The following is a 14,351-nucleotide window of genomic DNA, read 5'->3' on the forward strand; positions in this document are numbered from 1 at the left end:
GTATAACCCAGATATGGTCCAGAGGGATCCTCCAAAGCAGGTTTGGGTGCCGCAAAGGGGAAGAGAGCAAGGGAAAGTTGGTTGCGTGATGCAAGTCCACTTGTGTGATATTGGATGTAGCCTCCCCTTCCCCTTTTCCCATATCCCATCTATGTTTGGTTCTTAGGAATAAGGCTAGAGGAACCCTCATTTTCTTTGTGCAAGGGGGAGCATTCCGATATACAACAACCTACCTGCAAGTGGTTCTGGTACAGTCCAGGGTTGTGGTACAATCCAGACTTTACTCTTTTATTCCATTTTATGTATAAGCACTCCTAAGAGTTTAGCATTTTTTCTGAGTGGGTGGGTAGCTGGGAGGGAGAGGAGGGGGCTCAACCTGGCAGAGAAGATAATAAAGCACCCAGAGGTTTGGTGTCAGATCATTGATTCTCTGTATATTTTTTGCATTCTCAAAGAAAGATCATTATCTGGAGTACATCAAGCAAACTGAATATGAAGTGCACATGTTTTGATTGCCAAGGATTACTTCTCTTTAATTAACAAGGGCCAATGTTGCTTCTTAGCATGCATAACCAGGCTCCCTTGAAGCATTCTCCTTGCAAAATGATATGTTTTCATATGCATTTATAGTACCATTGAGCTGTATTCTTTAAAAGTGACAGATTTTTTTTAAGTGTAATGTTCAGCTTGATTACAGATTCTGTGATATTGTTTGTAATGATAGTTGAGATCAGAATTACTGGTCCAGATCATACTAAAAGGAAGGAAAGATGTGACAATCAAAAAGCCTAAGGGGTAGAATAGAAAAGACAATGCATTCCATATGTAAGCCACCACTACCATATGGAGGAATGCGTTCTTATGGACAAGCACAATATGTTAACTGGTTGATCATGGATATCGCCAGCAGCCATCCCTGTGGTCATAGCTGCACTTTTCCTGTGCATCCATGGATAATGGAGACAGCTTGGGTTTATAGGCCAAAGAATATTGTGTGAACTGGAGGTAACATATTCTGCATAAAGAGCTCCATCACACCAGCAATTTATTGCACACTTGCCATGCCTGGTAAGCGGTTTTGCAGCCCGGTACTCACATGACATTGTCCCTGTCCTGCGCTCATCTTGTCTCTTCCCCTCCATGTTTTGTTTCTTTTTGGAGGGTGGAAAAGTCTGGATTATTTTCCCCAAGTGTCTTTAATGCACCTTTAAGCCTCTGTGAAGAGCTGTCCCCTCGCTTTTTCCTTTGTTGGGGATGTGTGTTTTGAATGGAGTCTTGATGACGAAAGGGGTGGGCGGGGCAGTTCTCCTCCTCCAACACTCCATGTGGAATGTTGGAATGAATGGACTTTTTACTGCTCCAACCCCAACCTCCTTGCCTGCAGCTCCCCCATTTGTAAAGATAAAGAGATGAAACTTGGGACCTTGAGAACTCTTAAGTTAGGGTGGCCATATGAAAAGGAGGACAGGGCTCCTGTATCTTTAACAGTTGCATAGAAAAGGGAATTTCAGCAGGTGTCATATGTATATCTGGAGAACCTGGTGAAATTCCCTCTTCATCACAGCAGTTTATTATTTATTTATTTATTTATTTATTTATTTATTTATTTATTTATTACATTTATATACCGCCCCATAGCCAAAGCTCTCTGGGCAGTTTACAAAAGTTAAAAACAGTAAACAGTTAAAGCTGCAGGAGCTATACTAGAGTGACCAGATACAAAAGAGGGCAGGGCACCTGCCGCTTTAACTGGTGTGATGAAGAGGGAATTTCACAAGGTTGTCCATATATACAAATACCACCTGCTGAAATTCCCTTTTCCTGTCCTCCTTTTCTTATGGTCACCCTACTTAAGTAGAGCTTTAGGCATGTCAAGTTTGAATCAGCTCTGTTCATCCCTTGGTTTTTTATAGGAATTTCTTAATTCCCCCCTTAAAACCTTTTCATGATAGTCCACAGCTCTATATGTGTTTACTTCTGAGTGAACACATATAGAGCTGACTTTTAATAGTGTGGTCACTCAGAAGCTTTTTTTTAAAAAAAGTCTAAAACGGCATGCTTACTTCTGTGGTCTTACTTTTGCACTGGTGGACTATCAGGAAAAGGATTTAAGGGGGATTTTTTAAAAAAAAAATCCTAAAAAATCAAGGGACGAACCAACCTGATTCAAACATTTTAAAGATAAAGAGATCAAACTCGGAACAGTGATGGAGGGTTTTAGTCATGCCATTACTGTGCCAAGTTTGATCTCTTTATCTTTAAAAATTACACAGATGTAAGCATTTTGGTTATCTTGGAGCAAAGGTGGGGGGGGCCTGACCACCTTTACAAAAGAAATATTTACTGGGGAAGAGATGGGATATAAATAAATTATTATTATTATTATTATTAATAATAATAATAATAACTGCAGGGGAAAGGAGAACGTAGGGGGCAGGGTGGGAGATTTTGCCAGCATAGTAGCACTCTAGGTGAAAAGATACATGAGCTGAAAGAGCACAACAAAACACAGACATGAAAGTGCCCAGCGTTCAACTCACTAAGGAAATGGAGGGGGAAACTGGATGAAAAATGGATAAAGAAAGTAGGTGTGATGGAGCTCAAAGAATCCTTTTGAGGAATGTTAGAGGTAGTCATCCAACTCCACATGCAGTCTCCTTCCAGTCTCTTTCATCATGGATTTTTTTTAAAAAAGAAACCTCTCTTGCACTGAATTTTCAGGCACATCTTGATGCAATTCGCCATGATCTTCTGGAAGCAGAAAGACTTAGGTATGTGTATGTTTAAAACATATCATTAATGATGGATCAACCTAATAACAACCACTTTTTTTAAAGGAGGAAAAACATATATCTTGTTTTATTTGCTTCTTTATTTCCTGGACATTCTTTACAATTTTTTTTTTAAAAAATCTTCTTCTTCTTCTTCTTCTTCTTCTTCTTCTTCTTCTTCTTCTTCTTCTTCTTCTTCTTCTTCTTCTTCTTCTCTTTGATGTTGCAGGCAGAATAAGCTGTAAGGAATTTAGAGCATTTACATTTCTGGCCACTTTTATGGCTGCATTTGCTTTGCAGGCCATGGTTCACTTGGCATATAGAGATGGCAATCTGAAAATCTTGGCTTCTTTCAGTGTTCCTAAGATCCAGATAATTCCTCTTCTTTCTCAAGCTAAACAAATTTGATTTTATAGATTGGAAGGAATTCTAGAATCCCCAATGAGTTGGATTCTGCCAGGCAAAGACTATTGTCTTATTAATATCTCAGAAACTCATAACAAGAGGATTACTCGAAGATTTATAGTGATTCACAGAAATTAAGCTCAAAATACGCAACACAAATGGCCTCAACTTTCTTCTTTGAGGTGTCTTTTCATTTTATTTAACCTTGTTTAAACATTGGGTCCTTTGCCGCTATAATCTCAGATGTTGTTTATTTCCTCCTAGAAAATATTTCAAAATAAGATTGGAATAATTTTCACTGGAACTTCAGTGCATCTGCACTAGACAAGAAAGGCTGTAATCCTATTCCCACTTACTTGGGAGAAATTCCCATTACTTGTGAGAACACACTGATATGATTGCACTAGAAGTCACATGGGCATCATTGCATTTGGTAAGATTTTGCTCATGTGGGGAAGCTAGCTAGCGTATTATATAATTAATATTATATTATAAGTCAGAAAGGTGTTCACCCTTCGATCAGATCAGATAATGTGCCTTGGGGTAGTCTGTCCATCCTGCAATTCTTGATATGCTTGTTTTGTATGTGGATGAAGTTTCTTCTTTTTATTTTTACAGTGGAGGGTGTGTGTGGGGTGATTGATTCCTTTGCCTGTGGTATGAACAGTGGTGGAGCCAGGTTTTACAGGGACACAGCACTAACATTTTTTTAATTTACAGGGTGCTGATGTCATCTGCAAACCCATCCCCCTCCAAATTCCCTGTTCTGTATGAGCTTCGCTGCAATCCTCACAGTAACTGGTGTGTGTGTGTGTGTGTGTGTGTGTGTAGGATTAATTTTCCCAGCAACAATATATTGCTCCCTTCAAAGTATTTTAGGGTGGCTTGATGTGAATTGGGAATTAAGATACATTAGCTTTATGAAAGAGCTGCTCCTAGTATAGAGATGAAAACTGCTAGAACTGATTTACTGTTTTTGTTGTCGTTGTCGTTGTTGTCGTTTTAATATGGTTCAACTCTGCTGCCTGCATTTTTGGCAACTCCTTGGGGTGTAGTTATGGGAACTGTCATGATGCGCATCTGCATTTCAAAATCACAGAGCATGAAATTCTACATCACTGGCTATGAAATTCTCTATCCTCCAGTCTAGAGACTGCGGAACCCCTCCCTTTTCAGACTCAGGCAGCACCCAGGCACTCTGTCCTGCCCTGACCTGACCTCAGTTGATCAGGGACCTAGTTGTATGACAGAGACAGGGTGAGGTAGCTCGTTTGCTCACCCGTCAGACGATTGGGCACTCTGCGGCTTGCTGGGGCTTGTTTCCTCCTCATTCCCCTCCCCAGTCCTCCCTCTGGCTCTGGCACATATCCCTTTGTGGAACCTATTCCTTTGGTCCCTGTGCAGCACCCTTTCTGCAATTGGTCCACTGGGGTGTGGCTCCCTCACCAAATGGAATTAATTTTCAGAATCCTTATGAATTTATTTATTTATTTATTACATTTTTATACCGCCCAATAGCCGGAGCTCTCTGGGCGGTTCACAAAAATTAACTCAGTAATGCTTTTGCAAACTTTTAAAAAACATTATTTTTGTGGGGAGTTGTGCTCTCAGGCCAGAGCACAAAACCACCTCTCTGATATTTAGCCCAGCCTATTCCTCTCTTGTCAATGTCCTTGTCAGTTTCATCCTCCATTACAGCACCTGCCTTTTTTAAAGGCTGCTTCAAGAACACCTGCCTGCAAAGTGTCTTCTCCTGGGGGGATTCCACACGTCGTACTGAGGCCGCTTCCATGCGGCCCCAGTGCGACCCCAAAGCGATCGTGTAACTTGCCTGGCGAAGAGATGAGGAAGAGGCGTCCTTGCCGCTGCCGCCGCCACCCACCTACCTCCTTGCCGGCCGGCTCGGAGAGCTCGGCGGAAGAAGGCGGGGTGGAGAGCCTTCCGCCGAGCTCTCCGTCCCAGCCAGCGAGGAGGTAGGTGGGTGGCAGTGGCGGCGGCGGCAAGGACGCCTCTTCCTCGTCTCTTTGCCAGGCAAGTTACACGATCGCTTTGAGGTCGCACTGGGGCCGCATGGAAGTGGCCTCAGTACGACGTGTGGAATCCCCCCTGCAGCTGCCTTCTCACATTACACTGAAGTAAGCTTCTCCCGCACCCCTAATTTGATCATAAAAAGAAAATAATTTTTGACCCCTTATGAATGCAGAAATGCACTCACCAGCTTTTTAAATTTTATTTTATTTTGGGGACTTGTGCTCTTGAGCCTGTATCATCCTCTTCCACTTCAGGGTTTCCCTTCCTAGCTAGCAAACACTTTTTTTGTTTATGTTACACTGAAGTAAGCACCCACCCTAGTGTCTTCTCCTGCACCCACCAGTGACTTTCAACCCACTTGCTACTTATCACCTCCTTCTGTTGCTAGCTGACATCATCATCATCATCATCATCATCATCACTTGTAGCAGTTTTTCTAGACGCACATGATGGGCTTTGCCAGGTCATGCTGTCTTTTACCGATTTAGGAATTTCCTGACTGTTGAACACGTTTTGAGTATGGCTGCTTTCTGGATGTTGGTGTGGATGTATTTTGGTAGGCCCAGTTTCTGAATGTTTTTTATGTAGTTTTTTGATGTGATGCCAGTGACTGATGTGGCTAACAAAATAATTGTGACATTTTCCTGTTGCCATAGTTTTTTAAAAAACTTTGATAGCGAGTGGTGTATATTTTCTCTCTTTTCCTCTTCCTCTTCTATAAGAAGCCAATCCCAACAACCCACAATGAAGTCAACCTGCCAGGTTCAGATGACACAACAAGCCACCATGGGTACCAACAACCCTATTGTTTGTGAAAAATAAGCTACCCTGCAGAAACTGTGCACATTTGTATACATGTGGCACCTGGTGAAATTCCCTCTTTATCACAACAGTTAAAGCCTCAGGAGCTATACTAGAGTGACCAGATACAAAAGAGGACAGGGTTCCTACAGTTTGAACTGTTGTGATGAAGAGGGAATTTCAGCATGTGCTGCATGTATACAAATGCCACCTGCTGAAATTCCCTTTTCTATACAACTGCTAAAGATACTGGAACCCTGTCCTCCTTTCCATATGGTCACTTTAGTCTCTTCCTACTCTGTTAGGACTGGATAGATGCAGGGATAGGTAATTTAGGAGCTAAAGACAATAAGCACAATAGGGTTCAAGCCAGGGCTCATTACTCCTTGCTTATGGAAACTAGTTACTGCTTGCAGTCACCTGCTGCTGTCACAATTTGCCTTGGTGGTGTTTTTTTTTCAGTACCCAAATTTCACCACTTGCATTTCAAATCAGGAGCGGTCTAAAAGAGAGCATCCTAGGTCCCCTGACTGCTTTTACAGGTCTTATTTCAAGCTCCAGCTGTCAGGCTCATTAAATCTTATTCAACTTGCTTCCGAATGACATCTGGGTAGGAGGAACATTTTCCCAAAGTGCATATTCACCAGATATTGTGGTTTTGAACTGGACAGATCACAAGTTTGGCTTATTTCCAGCTTGGAAGCCTAAGCCTGAGATAGCTTGTCATGAGGCTTTGAGTAGAATGGAGAAATTCTGGCTTCAGGACTGTTCAAAGCAGAGCCATTTCCCCAAAATTATTTGCCTGAATGTTTTGTTTTTATTCAGTCACCTTTATGAATTTGTTTTAACATATTGTTCCAAAATGCCAAGAATATTTAATGAACTGCTAAAAGTGAGTTTGAGGCCCCTCTATGAATTCTAGAACAGGATCCAGGATTTGTATTTTACAGATTTATTTATTTATTCAACATCCCCCCACCCCCAATTCCACATCCAGAAAGTCTTCTGGAGTGACTTACATGGAATCAAGCAAAAAAAGAAAAGAAAAAAGACAGATCTTGCCAGCAGGCTTACACATGGCACAAAAGGAGTAACAGATGGGGAGGGAAGAAGGGAAAAAGCAAATAGACGTTCATAAAGGCTGGGAGCTAGAACTTAAAACTTCCTAATTCAACTAGAACTATTTCAGCATTCAGCCATTTTTATTTCACACAACCTTCTCAAATCATGGGATTGAGAGCCAGTGTGGCTAGAATGTTGGACTGGGAGTCAGAAGATCCGGGTTCTAGTCCCCACTCAGCCATGGAAGCTCACTGGGTGACATTGGGCCAGTCACAGCCTCTCAGCCCAACCTACCTTGTTGTGAGGATAGAAATAGAGACGAGGAGGATTATGTATGCTGCCTTGAGTTCCTTGGAGGAAAAATGGTGGGATATAAATGTAATAAATAATAAAAAATAATAATAATTTGCCCATTAGGGGCAGGCATGGGATGTTGGGTTATTGTGCCAGAACTTTTCTCTCTCTGGAACTCTGTTTGTGCTCAGAAACAAACACACATCACGCAGGTCTTACACAGCAGAGCTGGTTTATTTCTTTCAGGCTTCTGTGCAGTTCAATTCAGATCAGTTCAGATCAGCACACTGAGGCATACACAGAGAGCAGTGATCATAGAGCAGTGATCAGTAAGCAGTAATCATATCTATTTTTCACAAGTGAGAAACTATATACACATCTTACACAATTCTTATCTACATTACATACAGCTGTGATGAGGCTAACTTAGAATCTTGGCAAGGTTCCCAGAACAGCCTCTATCTCAAGGTAATTGCCCACAGATAGACTTTCTCTGTTTAACCCTGAGATAGCCATACACACACAATTTTAATGACTAAGCAAGTATTTCTTTTCATATACTTAACAGTCTTCTTCTTGCGCATGTTGTTTAAATTGTGTTACAATCTGAGACTCAGCTTTAAAAGCATCTTTTTGTGTTTTATTATTGAACGTTCTACTTGTCTTTCTTCATTTTGTTTTATTTTGAATATTCATTTATTGTTAATGGCTTTACGACTTTCAGGTAAAGGTACTAGCTCTTACGTTTCATTTTTTTCTATTGCTCTGATTTTTTCTGACATTGCTTCATGCCAGCCCTGAGCTTCTGTAGGTTTCATTTCTTGAATTTCTTCAAATGAAGTAGGTTTATAGGCTATTAGTAAAGCTCTATGAGAAACTTGTTTGTTTTGGTATTCATCTGAGTAATGAATTGGAGCTTTGCGTTCTCTTTCTGATCGTCTTGGCATAGTTACAGGCATAGTTTCCTCCTTTACAGTTTCTTCCCCCTCCCTCTCTTGCTGAGATTGTTCAGGAATTTCTTCTGTTTCTACAGCTTTCTGTTCTATAGGCAAACTTACATACTGTTTTGTTTCTTGCATTTGTTCATGAAAAACTACATCTCTGCTCACAATTACACTTTTGTGATATGGAGACCACAAACGATAGCTTTTTGTTTGTGTATCATATCCCAACAGTTTATATTCCAAACTTCTTTGAGCTAGCTTTCCTGGTCTGTTTTCTTTCTGAACATGAGCAAAACATTTACTTCTAAAAACCCTTATATGTGACACTCTAGGTTTTTTTTTGTAAAACATTTCATATGGAGTTTTTTCATGTACAGAGTGGTAAAGCTTGTTTAATAAATAATTTGAGGTGGACAAAGCTTCTGCTCAGAACAGATTAGACAATCCTGACTCTTTCAATAGAGCTCTTAATATGTTCTGCAAGGTTCTGTTTTTCTTTTCTGCAACTCCATTTTGAAATGGTGAATATGGAGCAGTAAGGTCATGTTGTATACCCTCATCACTGAGGAATTTTTTAAATTGGTTGCTAAGAAATTCACCTCCCCGGTCCGTTCTTAGATTAGCTATAGGTTCTTTAAATCTATTTTTATTCTACTTAACAAAGGCTTTAAACTTTCTAAAAGTTTCACTCTTTTGTTTTAACACATATACAAATCCAAATCTACTGTAATCATCAACAATAGACAAGAAAAATCTGTTTCCTCCTTGACTTGTCTCAAAAGGACCTGCAAGATCTGCATGAATTAATTCAAAAATTCTTTTTGTTGTTCTCTCACTATGTTTTGGAATGTTTGACTTAAGACACTTGGTTTCACTGCATACATTACATTCTACATAGTTAGAACATGGTTTGATTTTCACCCCTTCACACAATTCTGGAATCTTAGAAATTGTTTTATAGTTAGCATGACCAAATCTTTTATGAGTTAAATGGATACACTCTTGGTGTGGTTTGCAATTGGCTATTGTTTTTGTTGTGACTTTGCTGGCTACAACTTCATTTTCTGTACAAGTATTAATCACATACAAAGATTCTTTCATTATTCTCTGCACACACACCTTGTTTCTCTGTTTTATAGTACAATTTTCTTCAGTAAAACAAACCTCATACCCCATTTCTGTTAACTGAAACACACTTAGAAGGTTTGTTTCCAATTCTGGTACATATAAAACATTTTGTAGTTCAACTCCCAGACAATCAAAATATACATTACCCACACCACAAATTTGGATTTTTGTTCTATTTGCAAGGGTAACACACTTTTGCTCTGAAGTAGAAGTTTCCAAGGTTACAAATGAAAGTTTGTCTTTTGCCATACTTATTGAAGCCCCAGAGTCTAAAAACCAAGGATTCATTGTTTCTTTGACTCTTGCTAGAAGACACTTCTTTGTTGATTCAGCTTCATTCATGTTGTTTTCTTCTCTCCACTTTGCTGTTGACTGCTTTTTCTTCTTGTTGTTGTTGCAATCCCGCCTTAAGTGTTCTGTGGAACCACAGTTAAAGCATTTCCTTGCCTTTAATGCAGCCACCACATCAGAAGTTTTATGGCTTTGTTGAAATTCAGCCACAGGATGTTTAAGGCTCTGTTGTTTTGAAGCTTGTCTTCTTTCATAGGTTTCCAGTAGTTTTCTAGCTACATACTCGAGGGTTAAATTTTTCTCCTCTTGACTTTCCATCATGGTGACAACCGCGTCGTACGATGAATCAAGACTTGACAAAATCACATAGACTTGGTGTATAGTTGTAAACTCCATCCCTCGTGCCCTGAGTTGATTGAAGATTTCTCTCATGCTTTTCAAATGGTTTGACATAGACTCCCCTGGTTTCAGCTTCATTCCATACAGCTTCCGGGTTAGAATTACTTTACTGCCCGCTGTTTCTCTTTGATATACAGCTTGTAGTGCATTCCAGCACTCTTTTGATGTATTCAAAAACTGAATGAAGGAAATTTGAGAGTCTTCTACAGCTAATGCAATAACTGCCATTGCTTTTGCATCATCCTTAAACCATTTAGCATTCTGTGGATCTGCTCTATCTGGTGGATCCTCTGTGACTACATACCACAGTTCAGCCTGAATCAGATACATTTGCATTTTGTAAGACCATAATGCATAGTTAGAGTCATTCAGCTTTTCTAACAATTGATGCAAACCAGACATATTAGCTCCTGCCATTCCCTCTGCTTTAGGAATTGGTATCTCACCGTCCTCCTGCTCAGAGTCCTCCTCAGAGTCAGCCGACTGAGATTTTTCTTCACTTTGCAGCACTGGCTTTAGCTTGATGTCTTCTTCTATCAACAGTCTTCTTTTTTAGCAGACTCCTGGTTCTGGTTCTGATACTGCACCGTTCCCATCAAGTTCTGGTTCTTCTGCCTGGGTTAAGCTGGCGTAGGCTTCCTGGACTGGACTAGTCTGGGCCCATAACCTTTGTTGGGTTATTGTGCCAGAACTTTTCTCTCTCTGGAACTCTGTTTGTGCTCAGAAACAAACACACATCACGCAGGTCTTACACAGCAGAGCTGGTTTATTTCTTTCAGGCTTCTGTGCAGTTCAATTCAGATCAGTTCAGATCAGCACACTGAGGCATACACAGAGAGCAGTGATCATAGAGCAGTGATCAGTAAGCAGTAATCATATCTATTTTTCACAAGTGAGAAACTATATACACATCTTACACAATTCTTATCTACATTACATACAGCTGTGATGAGGCTAACTTAGAATCTTGGCAAGGTTCCCAGAACAGCCTCTATCTCAAGGTAATTGCCCACAGATAGACTTTCTCTGTTTAACCCTGAGATAGCCATACACACACAATTTTAATGACTAAGCAAGTATTTCTTTTCATATACTTAACATGGGACACCTGATGTGTGGGCATGAAGTTTCAGTGGAAGGATAGAATCTTGAAGGAAGTGGAAGCATCTCTAAGCCAAGGCCTGGGTGGGTTGAATGGACCCTCACACAGAAATATCCTTAATCCACATTGGATTTATATGGATGACTACATCTTCCCTGGCCCAGTGATTTGGGAAAGCTCTGGAAGAGCCACTTTTGTTTTAATGATGTTGGCCTCGTGTGTGGCTTTAGGATCAGAGATAACCTCTTCTAGGGCTTCCCTCTGTTTCTGATGTTCAGGCCATGAGTGCAGTTGCTTTGGTAAGCCAAAAGAGGCTTACCAGAAAGGAGGTATTAGCAGGTTTGAGGCACTCCAAAGTTTGCAGAAGTATAAAATGACTTTGTGGAGCAGGGGGAACCTATGGGAGGGAGAAACCCCCAAATGGAGGCCATAGCTAGACAGGGCGAAATCCCAGGGTGATTCCCAGGATGATCCACATGACACACAGGGGATCCCGGGAGCAGGGAGGGATGATTCCTCCCTTTCCCTGGGATCTCGCTCTGCCCTTTGAGCCCACTTTTTCCACAGTCGCGGGCTGATCCCGAGACTGTGGAACGTGTGTGCAGGCATTGCGGTTTGTCCTGGCTCCTCGGGGTTACTCGCAAGGAGCCGGGAGCCACGCACGGAGCTCTGTGCCCATCGGGTATAAAAACATTGCGAGATCTTCACCCCTCTGTCATGCAATACCAGGTAGGTCTAGCTGAGTCCCGAGTTTGCTTAGCAGCCATGGAATGTAGACTGACTGTTGCAGTGTGGGAGGGGTCAGGGAGAACTGGAAAACCAGGGTCAGAAGAGGGAAAGGAATGGAATATCTGGAATCCTGAACTGGGATACTCCACACTGCAACATTTTATCACGGGCTGCATATGCCATTTTCTGATGCTAATGTTGGTTTAGTAACCACATTTATGGTTCTTCGCACCCCCCTTTTCACCCCCTTTGGACCCACAACCCCCTGGCAATGTACAACCCATGGACAGCATCTGTCACCCACAGGCTCCCCCTACCCCCAGCTGTCGAATTTAGCAATGGCAGGAAAACGCCAGCAGTTTTAGTATTACAGAACACTAAAAGGGTAAATTTGACTATTTTAGTGCACCATAGTGATTTACTGCTGAATTTCTTTGACAAACCCCATATTTCCCCTCCACCACCCATCAAGCATGGCCTGGCGGGGCAAACAGCCCCTGGACTCTGCTCCCAAAGTTGCCCACCCCAGATTAACATGCACACCAGAGATTACTTCTTTCCCTGCTACGTGGATTCACTTTCTTGAACTCTCTTGGCACCACACTACAGCTGCTTGAGACTGGCTTAGATCTCTCATTCTGCAAACCAAGTGCCATTCTGTCATCACCTCATCCTCCAGATAGACAAATGCAGACACGAGCTGGATAATCCTCCAAAGAGGAGAAGATCAGAAAATTGAAACATGGGTGGGCGGAGGTTTTGAGTTACCCAGCCAGCCACTTTGCTCACTATACTGCTCTTGAGGGTTGGGGCATGGGGGAGCATTAGGGAGAGAAAATATGTAGCACATTCTGAAAATTGATGTGACCTTTCCACAGAAAGATTTTTCCTTAATTATGTCTCGTTGCTTAATAGGGCAGATCTGATGCTGATTTGGTAGACTTAGCTCTTCTTTTTCTTTTCTTACACATATACAAATCATTAAAACCACTTCACAGAGTGTAACGTCTGTTAAAAGTGATTAACACAGTGTGAAGAAATGCCTACTCTAAGAGCGTGGCATGAGTGTTGTGTTTGTGTGTTTAGGCAACATACTGTTAGGCTGAGAAATGGCTAAATTTTGCCCTCACTCATGCGGCATATCTGTGAATATAAATGTATGGAAGTCGGAGCAAGATCTCAACTTCGCTGGGCGGACTTAGGTATGCCATTCTTTCTCAGCCTGAGCCCCTCATCTGCAATATGCAGTGGGTGGGTGGAAATGCTGACCTACCTTGCAGGCTTGTTGTGTGGTTTACAAGATATTATATGTGAAACTCTTTGCACACTCTAAAGCATTATGTAAATCTGTGTTGTTAGCGCAGCCAGAGCAAAGGTCTGGCCCAGAGCCACTTGACCAGATGTCTTCCAGTCAGTGACGTAGTGGAGTCATCACTCACAGGGAGGCAGCACTGGCTCCTTTTTGTTAGCAAGGACACTAGCATCATATGCCACACCCACACAGACTTCCCAGTTCCCTTTGAATTTAGCTGCAATCCTCACTGGAGAAGTGGAATTTTCCCAGCGACAACATATTATTCCCTGTTGTGATGCAAAGTATTTGGGTGTGGCTTAGTCCTGGATGGCCAATTAAGACCCATTAGTGTTTACAAAAGTCCTGTTCCTAGTGGACATGAAAACTGCTAGAACTCTGTTTTGGTTTTGTGTTTAAATATGGATCAACTCAGCTGTGGTTATGTGTGTGTGTGTGTGTGTGTGATGATGAGTGCCTGTATTTCAAAATGTGCCGCTACACCGCTGATTCAAGTCCTCGGTTGTCCTGAGGTCCCCCTTTTGTGAATAGAGCTAGGCAATGCTAAGGTTACAATCCTGAATAACTGTAATTTTCAGTTCCAAACTCACAGCTAACACATAAAGATTAGATTGGATTAGATTAGATCAGAGGCAAGAAATGCTGCATGGGGTATCATGCTGGCATCACAATCTGGACTGCGATCTTTGCATCACAGCCTGGGTTGCCCAATTATATGGCCACCGATGCTGTTAGAACTATGGTGGTAGCTGTATGCAAACCTGTTACATGCCAAGGAAATGAGTGGAAGGGGAGTGAGAGCAGCTTTCAGAGTATTGGTGCATTTTTGATAGAATGGGATCTGTATCACAGCAGGATGGGTCAATTTCACCTAAATAAACATAACTGCTCGGTTTATCAGAAGACAGATCTTTCGTTTTTCAAGAAAGATAGAAATATTTTGAGAAGAGTTTCTCCTTTCCTAATGGCATTAGCTCAGGTCTGTACCAGATATGATAAGGCAGGCATTTTATAAGGCGAACAAAAGGTTGCACCTGAGAAGTTTTATGAAAAGAATTGATTTTAGCTTTGTTTTTGTGGGG

General features: G+C 41.5%; 1 protein-coding gene across 1 annotated transcript in view; it reads left to right on the forward strand.

The window, feature by feature from the left end:
* The window catches only part of PDE4D (phosphodiesterase 4D), a 574,358-nt gene that overhangs the window by 33,068 nt on the left and 526,939 nt on the right, over positions 1-14,351 (forward strand). The gene's annotated exons all lie outside the window — the stretch shown is intronic.

Source organism: Elgaria multicarinata, chromosome 6 (genome assembly GCF_023053635.1).
Source record: "Elgaria multicarinata webbii isolate HBS135686 ecotype San Diego chromosome 6, rElgMul1.1.pri, whole genome shotgun sequence".
NCBI lineage: Eukaryota > Metazoa > Chordata > Lepidosauria > Squamata > Anguidae > Elgaria > Elgaria multicarinata.